The sequence below is a fragment of the Microcaecilia unicolor genome, chromosome 5 (genome assembly GCF_901765095.1).
Source record: "Microcaecilia unicolor chromosome 5, aMicUni1.1, whole genome shotgun sequence".
NCBI classification, from domain to species: Eukaryota; Metazoa; Chordata; class Amphibia; order Gymnophiona; family Siphonopidae; genus Microcaecilia; species Microcaecilia unicolor.
Window position 1 is genome coordinate 68,932,754 of NC_044035.1, and position 14,320 is coordinate 68,947,073.

Sequence of the window (14,320 nt, forward strand, 5' to 3'; positions counted from 1 at the left end):
GTATACTTGATGACATTGAAAACTACAAATGATGCAGTATTTTGCCATTTTCTAATTTCACTGACTTGTAATTATTAACTTTTATCAATTATGCCACGTTGTGTCAAATCAAAATCTATTTACATCTACAGTAAGACTTCTGAAGTCAAAATGAACAACAAAGGACTTTATGTACTTGGGTTTTTAATTTACTGCCAGACATAATTTTGCACCTCTCTGTCACTACTTTTCTAACATATTCTTCTCTCCTCCCTCACTGATTTTTCTTTCCCTCATTTGTAACGTTTTGCTTAGTGTGTGCTTTAAGTTTTTCATTCAGTGAATCTGCAGTAAATAAATGATTAACCAGGGTTCTGTGGTGCTGGATTTGAATGTATAATTTTATAAAGATATGTATATTTATAGTATACTGTCTTTTTAACATTTCAAATAGGCACCCTATTATGAAATAAAGCCCTTTATACTTATCCTTTTGCCCTATGATATTAATGGCCTGAAGCTACCTGAAAACTTTCTTCGTTATATTATGAACGAGACAAAATATTTTCTATATTGTGCTGTTTCAATCTATCCCCTCATGTATAAACCCTTTGCAATTGATGTTATGAGAATGGAAAAGAAATGTCATTATAAATGTAGAGCTTTGGAGATAGTAATGAATTCCAAAATAAAGTGAAGGAGTCTTTCAGAACTTCTCTATAACCAGTATATCCTCATTAATTATTAACTGCTCTATGACCTATATAAATCATAGAATCGTGCTGCATTTAAGTACTGCTGAAGTCTGATTGCTGTTCTAAAGGGCTAGGATGCTTCTGTCTTTCAATAACAAATATTGTCAGATGTATAAACACGAACAGTTAAGGACATTAATAACTCTGAACATCAATCACATATGTTGATGTAATTTAGAATCTGGGTTAAGATTCTGTCACAAGAATTTCTGTTCAGACATATGCGGGGTGTGGGGAAAACATACAGGGTGTGAGGAAAATCAGAGCATGGGAACTGCACAAAATCACTACAACGTCATTTTCATGTGCTTTTCTACTTTAATATTTCACTCTTTCTTTCATATCAAAACTTGTGACTGCAAAATATGTTTATTTTCACATTCTAACTTGGCACTATTTGAAGAACACCTTACACTCTAGAGTTGTAACGTATACATTACAACTTGCCAATTAATGCTTCTCTTTTGTTGGTTATTATAGATTGCCACATCAGACATCTTTCTTCACTTTGTCAGAAGAAGCTCAAGATCTCTTGTTAATTGCAAAATCCTACCATATAGCATCTCCCTGTCAATACACAGACATAAATTGGATTATTAAAGTCCTAGTCAATAACCAAAATGGTTAACACAAGAGTGTCTAGGATCAAAAATGATAAATGATATACTGCTTCAGACAATTCCAACCTAAGGGTCCTTTTAATAAGCTTCATTAGCTGTTAATGCATGATTTAGCACACTGTAACAGCTAACACAAGGATACGCTAACCTGCCTTTATGTTAAAAACTCCATTAGTGCATAGTAAATTGCACATTAATGGAGTATATTGTTAGGATGCGTTACTGGGTGACTATGGCACAGAATGGGCATGGAGCACCCCCTACAGTTAATGTGCTGGAGTTACTGCATGCTAACTGGCTAATACACTATTAATGCGGAGGCACTTACCACCTTCTAAACAGGAGGCGCTAAGGGCTAGATTCTAAATAAGGCACCTGAAAAATCTGTGCCCCCCCCCCAAAAAAAAAAAACAAATACCTAGGCGTATTTTATAAAGTACACTTAAATTAAGGCATACTTCATAGAATAAGCCACATGGATTATAGCATGCATTAAGTGCCTGTCCAAACGATTAAATTTAGTTGCGGGCAGTTATGCCAAGTAAAACTTGGTGTAGATCCTATAACCCTGTGCATAGATTTAAGAAATGCCCATTTATTCCACTCTCATGGTCCATCCCCTTTTCATCTATGTGACTTAGAATTTACGCGCAAATCGGGAGATAGACTTTTATCTCACAAAAATGAATAAATCGGTATAATGGAAAAGGGATTTTGGACGTTTTCAACTGCACTCCATCGCGGAAGCGTACAAAGTTGATGGGGGCGTGTCGGAGGCATGGCGAAGGTGGAACTGGGGCGTGCTTATCGGCCAAGGAGAGATGGGCGCCTTTCGCCGATAATGGAAAAAAAGTATGCATTTGTAGCTAGAATTTAGGGCACTTTTCCTGGACCCTGTTTTTTCACGAATAAGGCCCCAAAAAGTGCCCTAAATGACCAGATTACCCCCAGAGGGAATCGGGGATGACCTCCCCTGACTCCCCCAGTGGTCACTAACCCCCCCCCCCCCCCCCCCCCCCCCACAAAAAATGATGTTTTACAACTTTTTATTTTCACCCTCAAATGTCATACCCACCTCCCTGGCAGCAGTATGCAGGTCCCTGGAGCAGTTGTTAGGGGGAGCAGTGGACTTCAGGCAGGTGGACCCAGGCCCATCCCCCCCTACCTGTTACAATTGTGCTGCTTAATGCTTAGTTGTCCAACCCCCCCCCCAAACCCACTGTACCCACATGTAGGTGCCCCCTTCACCCCTTAGGGCTATAATAATGGTGTAGACTTGTGGGCAGTGGGTTTTGAGGGGGATTTGGGGGGCTCAACACACAAGGGAAGGGTGCTATGCACCTGGGAGCTCTTTTACCTTTTTTTTTTTTTTTGTAAAAGTGCCCCTAGGGTGCCCGGTTGGTGTCCTGGCATGTGAGGGGGACCAGTGCACTACGAATCCTGGCCCCTCCCACAAACAAATGCCTTGGATTTATTCATTTTTGAGCTGGGCGCTTTCATTTTCCATTATCACTGAAAAACAAAAACGCCCAGCTCACAAATTGTCGAATAAAACATGGACGTCTATTTTTTTCGAAAATACGGTTCGGTCCGCCCCTTCACGGACCCGTTCTTGGAGATAAACGCCCATGGAGATAGACGTTTTCATTCAATTATGCCCCTCCATGACACATCTACAGGGATACTTAAGCAGAAAAGATCCTCCTACATTAAGCAACCTAGATTTCAACAAAAGAAATTCTTTCCTCCTTTTCTGAGTATCCCTGGATAAATCTGGAAACATTAGAATTTTCGATCCAAAGAAATCTTCATTTATATGGCGGAAATATAATTTAAACACATTATTACGGTCAAGCTCAAGCACAAATGTCACTAGCATAGTGGATCTTTCTGTTATTATTTCCAGTGAATTTTGAAGAAATTCAGTTAAGTTCAGATCCGGTAATGGAAAAGATCTCGCATTTCTAACTCCAGTTATATATTGTATCTTTGTTATTGGTGGAATATTCTCCGGAGATGAGCACATCGTTTGCCTTCTTGGCAGTTCATTATACATAGTTTTGATATTAAAATTAGGGTCTCTTTTGCTAAAGTGTGTTAAGTTTAGGACTTAACATGCTATAATACATAATGTGCATCAAGTCCAAAACTAATGCATCACAAAGAGGGGGGATTCCCAACATTTTCACATTCTGGCCATGCATTCAAGTTGTTGGTAGTGCACAGGACCTGTGCACTGTTACCACAGAGGGACCTATCCCAGGATTCTATATAGCATGACTTAGGCTGCGTGTGCAAAACCAGTTGTATTCTGGATTTGCACACACAACTTGATAAGTCAACATGCCAATCAGCAATTCATTCTCATTTTTTCCTTCTTTAGGTGGCAATTAATTTGAATTTATGTACAGGACTGTCTAAGCATATTCTATATTCACCCAATGCTGAAGTCTCTCAATTGCCTTAACATTACTGGCATCCCTCCAAATGATTCTAGGAATAACTTAGGACACACTCCCACTGCACTCCCAACATACACAAGTCCTACTCCCACACCTTAGACATCTCACCCACAATAGACAACCCCCACATATTTCTACTATCCTAGGTACCTCCTATACACCCCATAAGTACCATCCTGCCCTGCATACAATTCTCAGACCCATGCACATTATTACACCCATATCCATCAATCCACAAACAGATACCTCTCAATTTTCAGTCATGGCTCTGACTGGAGCACTGAAGGGGACCTGCTCCCAGGCCCAGCTAACTTTTGAAATATGGTGCATTGGAGGGGGATAATCGAACGGGGGTGCCCATCTCTAAGGGTGGCCCTGTAAAGGGGTGGGGCAACCAGTATTATCGAAACAAGATGGACGTCCATCTTTCGTTTCAATAATACGGTCGGGGACACCCAAATCATGAAATTTAGGTTGACCTTAGAGATGGTCGTCCCCGGTTTTCGTCGATAATGAAAAGCGATGACGTCCATCTCAGAAATGACCAAATCCAAGCCATTTGGTCATGGGAGGAGCCAGAATTTGTAGTGCACTGGTCCCACTAACTGAATGGAAAAAGCCCTTCCCTTACCGACGGCACACATGAAAGAAATTGCATGCAAATGAGCTGCTCACTGTTAACTCATTTGCACATGATTCCTTCCTAAGGTGGGGAAGCAATGGCAGTTGGGGACATCCAAAATGTGGATGTTTGTGAGAAGGACATCCATGCCTGTTAAGCCTCTGACACCTCCTTTATTTATTTGGATTTTGGATCATAAGTAGCAGTAGTGGGATTTGAACCAGCCACCTCTAGATTGCAAGACCAGTGTTCTAACCATTAGGCCACTCTTCTCCATGCCCTTGAAATTTGGCCATCCCTGTGGGGGGGCAGTTGAGGACATCCAAAATGTTTGAAAGAAGGACGTCCATGCCTTCGTTATGCCTCCACTGACACACACATGCCTCCCCACCTCAGGGACCTTCATACTGCCTCCTCCCACAGGGATGGCCAAATTTCAAATGAATGGAATAGAGGAGTGGCAGAGTAGCCTAGTGGATAGAGCACTGGTCTTGTAATCCAGAAGTAGCCAATTCAAATCCCATTGCTACCATGTGTGATCCAAAATCCATATAAATAAATAAAAAGGGTGTCAGAGACATAGCAAAGGCATGGATATCTTTCTCACAGAAACATCCCATTTTGGACATGCAGTCGCAGGGAAGGACGTCCTCAACTGCTGGAGGCATAGCGAAGGACATACTCTTAAAAAGACAAAATTTTTTGAAGTTGTTTTTTTCGGGGTGGGAGGTGGTTAGTGACCACTGGAGAAGTCAGGGAGGTCATCCCTGATTCCCTCCAGTGGTCATCTGGTCAGTTCAGGCACCTTTTTGATGTTTGGTCGTGAAAGAAAATGGACCAAGTAAAGTCGGCCAAATGCTCGTCAGGGACGCCCTTCTTTTTTTCATTATCAGCCAAGCACGCCCATCTGTTAACCACACCCCGTCCTGCCTTCTGTACACTGCCGACATGCCCCCTTGAACTTTGGTCATCCCCGCGATGGAAAGCAGTTGAGGACGCCCAAAATTGGCTTTTGATTATGCCGATTTGGGTGACCTGAGGAGAAGGACGCCCATCTCCCGATTTGTGTCGAAAGATAGGCGCTCTTTTCCTTCGAAAATAAGCAGGATAGCCAGCTATCTTAATTTTTCCACTCTGAGCACATTCAGCCTTATCTATGCCACTGCTAGCATACAAGGTATGCATATTTTAAAGATACATATGCACTTGCATGCACTATTTATACATGGGAACAATCAAGAGTTGAACAACATGCATCTATTTGAAAATGCAAATGTATGCATGATGCTTTCTCCCCTAATCTAAATACTTCCTACCCCCAACAAAAAAGGGGCTCTCTTTAATAAGCTGTGCTAAGAAATGGGCTTAGCACTCCCTTATATGGGATTTTCCCATGTGCTAAGCCCATTTCTTATGTGGTTGTGAAAAAACTTTTTTTTGCATTTGTTTCATTTATGGCCATACACTAATGTTACCTCCTAATTAACCCTTTGTTAATCATATAGCACATGCTAATGTACATGCTAACTCATTACCACTTCCATGCCCACTTTCCACCCATTCTTCACCCTTGAAAAACATCCTCTTAAAAAATTAGAACAAAATAAATACTGCTAAGTTAGCGAGCACAAATGTCAAAAGTAAGAAAGAATGCTTTTGTGCATCCTGCATTGTGATAATTTTGCTGCATTAGGCATGTGTTAGGGGTCCTTTTACTAAAGAGTGCCAAAAATTGGCCTGTGTTGGTGTAGACGTATGTATTAGGCATGCAGAGGTCCATTTTTCTGTACACCTGCAAAAAAGGCCTTTTTTGGCTGAAAATCAACATGTGGCAAAATGAAAACTGGGTGGTAGTTCTGAATTGGTGTGCATTGGACACGAACAGGTGCCTATGAGGGTCATAATCGAAGGGGGTGCCCAAGTTTTCCTCGCAGGACATCCAGCAAAGGGGCGGGGAAACCAGTATTATTGAAACAAGATGGGCATCTATCTTTCGTTTCAATAATACGGTCGTGGATGCCCAAATCTTGACATTTAGGTTGTCCCTAGAGATGGTCGTTTCTGATTTTCGGCGACAATGGAAACTAATAACGCCCATCTCAGAAACGACCAAATGCAAGCCCTTTGGTCATGGGAGGAGCCAGCATTTGTAGTGCACTGCTGCCCCTCACATGCTAGAACACCAACCGGGCACCCTAGGGGGCACTGCAGTGGACTTCAGAAAAAGCTCCCAGGTACATAGCTCCCTTACCTTGTATGCTGAACCTCCCAAAACCCACTATCCACAACTGTACACCACTACCATAGCCCTTAAGGGTGAAGGGGGGCACCTAGATGTGGATACAGTGGGTTTCTGGTTGGTTTTGGAGGGCTCACATTTACCACCACAAGTGTAACAGGTAGTGGGGGGGATGGGCCTGGGTCCGCCTGCCTAAAGTGCACTGCACCCACTAAAACTGCTCCAGGGACCTGCATACTGCTGTGATGTACCTGAGTATGACATTTGAAGCTGGCATAGAGGCTGTCAAAAAATATTTTGAAAAATTGTTTTGAGGGTGGGAGGGGGTTAGTGACCACTGGGGGAGTAAGGGGAGGTCATCCCCGATTCCCTCTGTTGGTCATCTGGTCAGTTCGGGCACCTTTTTGTGGCTTGGTCGTAACAAAAAAAAGGACCAAGTAAAGTTGTCCAAGTGCTCGTCAGGGACGCCCTTCTTTTTTCGATTATGGGTCGAGGACGCCCATGTGTTAGGAACACCCAAGTCCCGCCTTCGCTACGCCTCCAACAAGCCCCCGAGAACTTTGGTTGTCCCCATGATGGAAAGCAGTTGGGGATGCCCAAAATCAGCTTTCGATTATGCCAATTTGGGCGACCCTGGGAGAAGGACGCCCATCTTCCGTTTTGTGTCAATAGATGGGCGCCCTTCTCTTTCGAAAATAAGCCTGTATATGGTTTAGTAAAAGGTCCCCTTAGTGCCTAATGCAGCTTCATAAAAGGGCCCAAAGAATACTGCTTTATAATTCAGTTAAAATTGGTGCATTGTGAAAGCCTACAATACTGTTTATCTATTCTGAGGGGACAGTTCCAGCTAGACAGGTAAATGCTGATTTACCCGGTGAAATACTCTGAAAATTGTCTTCAATATGCTTTACATTTTGTTCTTCATATAAGCAGATTTCCCCTCACGTACTGTTCTTTCACTCTACTCACTGTACTGCAGCAGCTATTAAAGATTACAAGACTCAACATCCTCTTTCACAGAGCGCTGGTTAGCAGTTCCATTTATTCTAATTGACTTCAGTGAACTATTGGCAAAATAATGCTGCTTCTTGGGAACGCGGTAAGAAAAACTCAGCAATTATCTTTATGACTGGAGTACTAACCATAGTGCAGCCTGGATAACTTTTAATAAGCAAACATGGTGCTTATTGAACAGCAACCCATTTTAGTTTTAAAGTCAAACACCTCTCAGTTCTGCCACCTACTTAATGATGCTATAAAAATGATTATAATTTTATCATGGAGGTTGAAGATCTCACAGATTCTGCAATTTTAGCAGATGATCATGTTAGGTTGAAAACTTCCAAAGAGAAAACAAAATGTGACAAATGTGCATATTTATTATCTTGTGATAAAACGGTCCCATCCCTTTCACTGCGTACCAGTAAAGCAGTGAATACTATAGCTAAATACAGAAATACTACAGGGAAATGTGTGAGGATGATAATGTCAGTTTTACAACCAAAAATGTCCTTCAAAAGCCTAAAACCAGACCATAAAATGAACAAGAGTTTTTTAAATAAATCTAACAGAGTATAGCTCAAGGCACAAAAAAAACCCATAAGAGAAAGAGGAGTGGGGAAAAAAGACCAAGCTTTCCAGAGACTGGAACGCATAAAATCTTGAGTAAAACAGTGTTTATTACAAATCAAAGCGACTCAAAATTATAAATAAAAATATTTAAAAAAAAAAATCAAAGTGACTCAACACAACGTTGTGTTTTGGCCAGAGGGCCTGCATCAGGAGTTTGTGTGCATATGTCAAGTCTTATCATCAAGCAGCATTCACATATAACAGTCTTTTTACAGACCATTTCAGCTAACCCTTGCGTCTCTTAAGATTTTACTCTGTGACATAAGCACACAGACTCCTGATGCAGGCCCGACTACCACGTGGTTCTTGCAGTAATTTCATTTTTGGCACGCGTCCGCTACGCACGTCTGAAAAATAATTTTTATTTTTGGACTCGCTTAGGTCCTTACCACCCAAACGTTTTACCACTAAGTCTATGGCTGGCAGTAAGGTCAGATGCCCAAAATAGACACGTGGCAATTTTGATTTTGCAACATGTCCATTTTAGGGGGAAAAAAAGAGGTCTTTTTTACAGGTGCGCTGAAAAATAATTCTGTGCACGCCCAAAACCCATGCCTACACCACTGCAAGCCACTTTTCAGTGCACCTTTGTAAAAGGACCCCTTAATATCTAGGGGGTCCTTTTACTAAGATGCACTGAAAATAGCTTGTGGTAGAGTAGGCGCGGGTTTTAGGCATGTCGATCCATTTTTTAGCGCACCTGTAAAAAAGTCCTTTTTTTTTGCCGAAAATGGGCGTGGAGCAAAATGAAAATTGCTGCATGTCCATTTTGGGTCTGAGGTCTTACTGCCAGCCATTGACCTAGCGGTAAAGAATCCAGGCAGTAATGACCTACGTGCATCAAATGCCACTTAGTGTGCATCCGTTATGTGTGCCTGAAAATAAAAAATATTTTTCAAACGTGCGTATCGTACACACGCCAAAAATGAAATTACTGCAAGATCCATGCGGTAGTCGGGTGGTAACTCCATTTTGGGTTAGTACAAGAGCCGCTAGATGTGTTTCCTACAAATAGAGGCCCTTTTACTAAAGTATGCTAAAATCAGGCTTAACACACTGTAACATGGAATTTTCCCACATGCTAACACATTCTTTAGGGCATTCTTGTTTTGTTGCAGGTCATACGCTAATGTTCCCATCTGTGTGCAGAATCTGCTAAAATTAAAATGTTCCTGCATTAATTCTGTTATCCAGTTAGCACATGCTACTCAGAATGTTCTATCTTGAAAATGCAGGAACAAACATTCACTGTCCATGCCTCACCCACTCAGCAAAAAAAAATCCACAAAAATCACTAACACAGAGTTTAGTGCATGAAAACAGGGAAATATCACAAAATGGTTTATTGTATTTTCGTGTGCTAAACATCCTTTAAGGGTTCAGCGTCCTATTGATAAAACAGCCCCATATTTTGTTGTAAGGGTATTGTGTAATACATTATACAATATTTTTGATGAATAATGATAAAAGTTTTATTCATATTCTTTAATATTCTAAGGATTCACAGAGCTTTACAAATCCACTGTGTTATTGCAAATCAAACACCTGCCATATTTATAATGACCAAAAACAATGTATTTCCTCACAGACTCAATTGTTTCATATTCTTCCATAACTTCCAAACCTTAACATCAGATGGATAGACAAACTACTTTAGAATTTTATTCCATGCATATACTAATCTTAGAGAGCCCTAAAAATAGTCATGTAGTGATAGAATGCCCCAAAGTACTCTCATTAGTTGATTGACCATGGAAGACAGACAGGAATATCTACAGGCAAAAGTAATTCACATCTCCTGTTGCCAATTGAAAATGTAAATACATTAACAAATCTCTATTAAGATAAAAATTTATTTTAGAAGCTTTCTCTACTATCTTTGCTGGATATCCACACTCCATTAATCTCTGTTCCATTGATAGCCCCTTTATCTTAAATTCTTCACTATCAGAATATATACATTTACAGCATAAAAACTGAGAAAAGACACATTGTTCTTTATTCTCCATGTATGAATAACATGTATAGAATGTTTGTACGTTTGGGAAGCTTGCCAGGTGCCCTTGGCCTGGATTGGCCACTGTCGTGGACAGGATGCTGGGCTCGATGGACCCTTGATCTTTTCCCAGTGTGGTATAACTTATGTACTTATGTACCCCCAAGCTTTTGCTACCCTTCCTTTCTCTTCATAAGGCCTTTCTTCTCTTACCTTGCATCTGCACATACTTAAGGCAGGACAGCCAGCTTCCATCCATTCTGGAATAGAAAGTTCGGAGAGGGCAAGAGTTGGCAGGCATTGAGCATATGAAGACTTTGCATTGGGCCGATCGTGCGGTCTTCAATGTAGCTTTTGGAATTGTCACCCCAGGCGAACTTGGTAAGAGAATTAATATCTAGTGGACACAGCATGGAAAAAGAGAAATGGATTGGATTCAATAATTTGATGCACTGCAAAATACATCAGTGTCTAAGTGGTTTACAATAGTCAAACACATTTTAAATGACCTAACATAATGCATTCCTAAATACTAATACAAATACATTCCTGAATACTAGTACAGATACAATCCTTCCATTCTAGCAATGTCACCAAAATAAAGTTTCATAAAATTGCTTACGTGTCTTGTAGTCCTTCATTGTTTATAATGTTGCTGAAACAATGGAATAAACTACCGAATACTATAAAAATAACACGTGACTTGACAGACTTCAGGAAATTATTAAAAACACACTTGTTCGAAGAAACTTACAATAAGAATCCTCCTTAACGATTTGATTATTCTATATCTAAACCAACCACTTACTGATCCCTCTGAATTGATTATATTAATAATATTATCATTATTGGTGATTATATTTTACTACTTTTTATTATGTGTTATGTAAATCATTCTACAAACATATCTTCCGTATTTCTTACATAGTATTATATTAAATTAGAACAAACCTCTTACTCTGTTCATAATTACATCTTTTGCAATATAATGTAAGCCACATTGAGCCTGCAAATAAGTGGGATAATGTGGGTACAAATGCAGCAAATAAATAAATAAATAAATGAAGGACAATGAAGTCTTCAAGAATTTACAAAAGGGAGAATAAGAAATGTCTTGAAAACCATCAATCCAAGTGTTCCATAAAAACGGTCCAACATATGAAAATGCATGTGTCTTGGTTTATTTTTTTATTTATTGGGATTTATTAACCACCTTTATGAAGAGATTCACCCAAGGCGGTGTACAGAAGGTAGTTTAACATAAAACTTGCAGTCTTGTTAACAGCATAACAATAGTAAAATAGTCAAGAATAAGCATAAATACAATAAAAGAGGCAAACTTGAAAACAGTAAATTGAAACCTAATAATAGAACTACCGTGAAACAATATAAAAAATATACACAATTAACAGCACTGGAATTCAAATATCAGAGATAGAATACAATGCTAGCATAATACTAATGATATACCTAATAAGCATGCATTAGAACATTCAATTAACATAGTTATGATGCCAGATATTTTCTACAATATGGCTTACCATACAGCTGAGGGACCAAGAACAGACATATGATGGGAACAAGATGTGTGGTACAGAATCAGTTGGGATAATTTGATTAGCGAAACTCAAGGCACATTTGTTGGATAGTTAAGCAAGAGATAAGGAACTAATCTAAGTTACAGTGTATGTAGCAAGCCAGTCCAGGTGCACAATGAGTGTATAGTCAGTCACCCTATGTATTAAAGGCTTGGGAGAAGAGCCAGGCTTTCACCTGCCTCCTGAAGTAGAGGTAGTCTCAAGTTATGCGTAGCCCCTCTGAGAGTAAATTCCGGAGTGTGGGAGCTACTCCTGAGAAGGCTCACTGGTGGGTATCACATCTTACAATTTCTTTTGATGAAGGTAGAGGTCTTAAAAGTGTGTTAAGGGCTAACTTATTCTTTAAGTACTCTCGCCCAACTTGTCTGAAGACCTTAAATATCAAACAGAGAATTTTAAATTTAGCCCTGTAAGGTATTGGTAGCCAGTGTAGCTTTTGTAGGAAGTGTGTGATGTGGTTATGCCACTTGTAGCCTTCTATCAGTCATGCTGCAGCATTCTGAATTAGTTGGAGTTCATACAAACTCTTTTTGGTTTGGCCAGTATACAGACAATTGAGTCTATGCTAGCAGAGGAGGAGGAGGAGGAGGAGGAGGAAGTGATCTGATGCACAGCCGCTTGTTTCTTTCTTATGCAACATGATACAGAGGGAGATGTGGGATTTGTAGGAGCAGTCTGTGGGTGTGTGTTTCAAGGGGAGTGCCAATGGCCAAAACCCTTGCCTTAAATTGAAGAAACTGCTTACATCTAGTTTGTGTGGCCCTAGTAACATCCAGAAACACTTGAAGTTTCTCTCCACAAGACAGGGAATTTTTCTTCCTGTAATAAACTTTAAGGATAAAAATCTTATCATTCTCTGAAGAAAAGGTAGACAGGAGAGAGGCTCATGATGACTTGTCATCCTGAATGGTTTCTAAAAATTCAACTAAATTTACAGATTGACTTTCTCTAGAAATTAACACATCTGGAGCCAAAACATCTTGGCTTATTGTTCCCAACTTTACAGGTTAATAACATTTTGAAATAATTATTGAGTGAACTTTAGATAAAGATAACAGGGGCTCACTGGATTTTATTCCTGGCATTGGTCCACTCTGGTGATGTCAGTGGGCTGACTCAGTGGGCAGGGCCTCTGAGCATTTTTCCAAAGGCTGCAAACCCCTCTCTCTCTAACCGGCACAGAGGCTTGCTGGATTTTATTCTTGGTTGTTGACCCAATCTGATGATGTCAGTGGGCTGACTCCATGTTCTGGAGTGCTGCATCTGCACGTTTTCCCAGGTGCCTCCACTCCTCAACAGGCTACAAGTTCCTCTCCTTTCCAGGATGTACTATAAAGCAAGTAACTCCCATAAGTAGGAGGAACAGCCTTCATATTCATCCCTGTTGTCTTCTATGTAAATAACGGTATGGTTTTTCTGGAAGAACTGGGGCAAGGAGAAGGGGGGGGGGGGCTATGCTTATGCTGCATACTGGAAAATGCCTCATAAAAATTGACCTCCTTTAGCATATGAACTCTTTATACCTGACTGTTTAATCTACTATGCCAATCATGATCTCTAATGTAATAACACTGTATCTCTCACTCCGGAAATGGTGATTGCCAAGACGGAACAATGTAAGCCACATTGAGCCTGCAAATAGGTGGGAAAATGTGGGATACAAATAAAACTTCACAAGCACCTGGGCTATTTATGAAACTTTTTAATCAAGGTTCCTCAATCCAGCCACTAGGTATCATCATTGTGCAATGATTATGATGCTTCTCCTTGCACCCAGGACTTTCAATGCACCCTACTGGGAACAAAAAACTTGAGCTAGAAATCAAACTCAGATACCTCTACATGACAGTGTATTACACTGTCACAGAGCCATAGGGCCAGTATAGATAAATCTTCAAATGGAAACTACATATGCAGTTTATTTTTGAAAGTTAGGAGCATATTTCTCAATGTGGAATACCATTAAGATATGTTATTTCATCACTAACTAATTTTAGCCAAGGTCCCATTTTATGCAATGAGACCTAGTTACTACTAAAGGGGTTTAACAGTAAAATAACACGTCTTAACAGCAGCCCACATTGATAACTCCCTCCACCCCTTAGTTAGATTTCACAATGTTACTTTGTAACTTATAAACACCAAAATTGCAATTTATTCAGTGCAGTGAGTTGGTAATTGGTATATTTTTGAAACTTTTATTTATTTTTTTTATTTATTGCATTTGTATCCCACATTTTCCCACCTCTTTGCAGGCTCAATGTGGCTTACAATACATCATGAATAGTGGAAATATATAATAAGATAAACAATTCATATTATGGAAGGATCTTGGGTAACATGATAATGAAAAAGTATGATATTAGTATAATAAGCAAATATAATAAGACAATACTGGGTATATGTAGAGGAGTTCA